Source organism: Hipposideros armiger, unplaced genomic scaffold, assembly GCF_001890085.2.
Source record: "Hipposideros armiger isolate ML-2016 unplaced genomic scaffold, ASM189008v1 scaffold_288, whole genome shotgun sequence".
NCBI classification, from domain to species: domain Eukaryota; kingdom Metazoa; phylum Chordata; class Mammalia; order Chiroptera; family Hipposideridae; genus Hipposideros; species Hipposideros armiger.
The window spans coordinates 607812-612528 of NW_017731638.1; positions in this window are offsets into that span (position 1 = coordinate 607812).

A 4717-nucleotide genomic window follows, 5' to 3' on the forward strand; every position below is an offset into this window, starting at 1 on the left:
CACACACACACATACACACACACACACACACACACACACATATACCTTTGCAGTGTCTTTGTCCCTGCAACATTGCTTTCAAGATATGTTATCTGGGTTACGGGCTATATTGGAGGAGGGATTAAGAGCACATCTCTTTGCTTTCTATTCAGATGAGTGATGCAACTGCTTTTATTGATATTTCTTATCTGGTCATCTCCACATCTAGCTACAGACATGTTTCTCCAGCATATTTTACTTTCATTGTCGGCAAAGTTTGGCTGTCCATTTATGAAGTAAAGAATATATAAAATAGAGTTGACAGGTCAGCTACTCAGTATGGGGATAACTCAAACCTCTCCCTCTCTCTCTCTCTCTCCATATATATATATACATTTAATCCCTAACATTATTCTGTAATGTAAGCAGAAAGGATGTTTACTGGGAAGAATAATGGGTATCTCTTAGAATATAAGGAAGAATTGACTAAGAGACTTAGAAAATGAACATAGAAGAGGTAAGGTAGGTGATGAGAATGACTGCTAAACTCAAGGTATGGAGGAGCTGGTTGAAATGCGACTGCCTGCACTGTCTCTATTGGGGGGCCCCAATAGCACTGCCATTGACCCTGCTGCTTCAATACTACTAGATAGTGGGTGATACCATCCATGCTGAGCTGATGCTTCCTCAGGCAGAGCTTCCATTGTTTTCCAAGATGCCACTGTTGCTGTCTCTGCTGCCTCTGTCACCATCAGCTTGAGTTCTGAACTATCTCTAGTTCTCTGTGTCACTCCATCTAGATTCAGAATGTCGGGGGCCAGTATCCCTTTGGAAATGATTAGATTCCTAAACTGGTATTTTTGGCATTTGTAGTGGTAGGCAGCACTCTGCACCTCTGTCTTATTTTATTTAATCTTTTCTAGAATAGAATTTTTCCTATAACTTGACTATACATTTATTTATTTGTTTGCTTATATTTTTGCTTATTAAAGTATGGTTGACATACAATATTATATTAGTTTCAGGTGTACGACATAATGATTGGACATCTCTATACCTTACCAAGTGACCACAAGTCTAGTAACCTTCCATCACTGTAGAAAGTTATTATGATGTTAGTGACTATATTCTCTATGTTGTACATTATATCCTCATGACTTTTTAACTTTTTTTTTTAAGCTGAGCCATCCTGCCACCTGTTGGCAGCTCAGCGGCTGCTCAGCTTGGGCTGGGAATCGAACTGATATTGCTCAGAGCTCAGACTCTTGAGCGAGCTCTTAACCAACTGAGCCACTTGGCCGGCTCATGACTTATTTATTTTATAACTGGAAATTTGTGCATTTTAATCCCCTTAACCTTTTTTGCCCATTCCCCATCCCCTCCCCTTTGGCAACCATCAGTTAATTCTTTCTATCAATGAGTCTGTTTCTGTTTTGTTTTGCTTGTTCATTTGTTTTCTCTTTCATATTCTATGTATAAGTACAATCATGGAGTATTTGTCTTTCTCTGTCTGACTTATTGCCCTTAGCATAGTACTTTCTCAGCCCATCCATATCACAGATGTCAAGATTTCATTCTTTTTATGGCTGAGTTATATATATATATATATATATATGTTATATTATATATTGGGTTGTCGGAAAAGTCATGACGTATTTTTCTACGTTTTTCATTGCAAAAATGCATCATGCCTTTTCTGACAACCCAATATAATATATGTATAATATATATTATACACATACACACACACACACACACGATGCCAAAAAAATGTATACACATTTTAAGAAAGGAAAAAACTGTATTAAAATTATGCTGATGATAACCACTTTGAGCACCTCTTGTTAATTACAGAAGTCAAACATGACTTGTATTCATCTTCTGTTATCAGTATATATTGAGTATTACAATTTTAATATAGTTTTTTCCTTTCTTAAAATGTGTATACATTTTTGGGATATATCTTCTTTTTACATCTGCTGATGGATACCTAGGTTGCTTCTATATTTTGGCTATTGCAATAATGCTGCAATGAATATAAGGATGCATATGAGGTCTGATGATTAAGTTCACAAACTCATCCTAGAAAAAATGCTATTTACCTCATTGCTGAATATCACTACAGTCACCTTTGAAGCTATGCACTGATGCCAGCACCTAGTCCACCCTTCAAAGCAATTTTGGAACTCTTTTTCCGGAATGGCCATCAAAGCTGTTGTATTATACTTGATGTCCTGAATGTTATCAAAATGTCTTCCTTTCAATATTTCCTTTATCTTCAGGTAAAGAAATAAGTCATTGGGGGCCAGGTCAGGTGAGTAGGGAGGGTATTCCAATACAGTGATTTGTTTACTGGCTAAAAACTCCCTCACAGACAGTGCCCTGTGAGCTAGTGCATTGTTGTGATGCAAGAGCCATGAATTGTTGGCAAAAAGTTCAGGTCATGTAACTTTTTCATGCAGCCTTTTCAGCACTTCCAAATAGTAAACTTGGTTAACTCTTTGTCCCATTGGGACCAATTCATAATGAATAATCCCTCTGATACAAAAAAGGTTAGCAACATCATTGCAACAATTCGTGAACCTAATTGTTAGACCTCATATATCTTTTTGAATTTGTGTTTTCAATTTCTTTTTTTTTAAATTAAAATTTATTGGGGTGACAATGGTTAGTAAAATTACATAGGTTTCAAGTGTACAATTCTGTAATACATCATCTATATATCACATTGTGTGTTCACNGAGTAAAAAAAAAAAAAAAGCAAACAAGCAAACATGCAGTGATTGGAGCAAAGGCCTGAGAGTCTAAATCAGCGGTTCTCAACCTGTGGGTCACGACCCCTTTGAGGGTCGAATGACCCTTTCACAGGGGTCGCCTAAGACCATAGGAAAAGAAAAAGATATTTATATTATGATTCATAACAGTAGCAAAATTACAGTTATAGAGTAGCAACGAAATAATTTTATGGTTGGGGGTCACCACAACACGAGGAACTGTATTAAGAGGTCACGGCATTAGGAAGGTTGAGAACCACTAAATGCTGGCTTCTCTTGCCTCAATTGCTCCAAATACAGAGAGGGAGACTGAGATAACAAGTTGTCATCAATTGAAAAGACCTTGCTTTTATCAAATAATCAAACGTAAGCTTACTTAGATCATTTACTTACATGAAATGAGGACTCAGCAAAGATACAAGCACAGTACCCAATTATTGTAAAAAAGAAAACTGAGTATTGCTTTGAGTCAATATTCAACTGGCAGTGGTACATTCAAATATTTTGATGTGGATTTCAGTATGGCACCCTACAATGAAGTGAGCCAAAATATCATTACCTTGTAATCAGTAAATAAACCATCTGATATTTTAATTTTACCAAGTTGTTTAGATTTTTAAAAGGAATTGGGGTAACCTACTCCCCCCAATATACATTCTATATAGGTTATTACACTTTCAGGAAAAACAATCTTAAATGTGTCTAAATTCAAGGCAGGCTGAGAAATTGAGTGAATGCAGTTGAATGCTTAGAAATTCTTAAGTAGAGTAAAAATAATGTTATGGAGGCACTAATGCCCAGCCATATGCATTAGAAGAAATTGTGAATCTAGCAATATTACTTAGATTCATGGGAATTTAGATATTGAAATAAGGGTTTTATGTTTCTAAGGGGGGAAAAAAGATGTTTCTACTGCTCGGTGTATGGGAGAGTGGTTTGTGTTTGGTAGCAGGCACTTGACATTTGGTTAGTCCCAGTTTCTGCTCCAGAGTAAAACCATATTGAATAAGTTGACCCTCTTACCTTAAAGGTTACTATTGCTTAACACATTGCAGATTTTTAACCTGGGGCCACAGCACGAGCTGGAAGAAGGATTTCAAAACCTGCGCCCAACAACACAATCAGCTCCATTATGTGACTTGTTTCATGTTACAACCATGCTTTATGGAGTCCTGCTTCTGACACATTTGTTTTAAAGGGATTTGTGTGTTTGCTTGCTGTTTTGCCCCTCCGAGGAGATACATGCTTCTGGGAAATAGTTGTTGTTATTGTTGTTGTTTCTACTCTCTGAAACATAGATCAATATGGAGAAGTTTATTTCCTGAGCACCAACATAATGCTGACTTTGCATTACTGAGGGCCAATTAGAATTCAGAATATTTAAAAATTCAGAGCCCTGCAGAGTGATTCCCTCTCTGGAAAGTGTTTTGTTCATAAGTTTGTGCAAGCAATTATAAAATTATATGAAATGATCTATTTATATGTCTGTCTCCGCCATCTGAGTATGAGCTCCTTGACTGAAGAATCCATTTATTATTCATCTCTCTGTCCTCAGCACTCACCTGCCACATAGTGTGTGCTCGATAAATGTGTAAGTGAATAAAAGAAATTTAAATGACTTCCCCTTGAGCTCCCAGGAATACAGCAGCATACCTCTTCATGGAAGGTAACCATTCCTGTTTAATAGCCTATATTCCAATGAGTTATGGCAAGAGGGTTATCAAAAGCAAGGCTCCCTTGTATAAGCATTAACAGGTGATTCTCAAACCTTTGAGCACATAGAGGTGCAGAAACTGAAGCCCATGGTGCTGTCAGAACAGGGTATGTGGCCTCCCAGAAAATGGTACACTTTTCTTGTTAAGAATGTAAGCTATGGGCCGGCCGAGTGGCTCAGTTGGTTAAGAGCTCGCTCAAGAGTTTGAGCTCTGAGCAACAGTGGTTCGAGTCCAGCCCGAGCTGAGCAG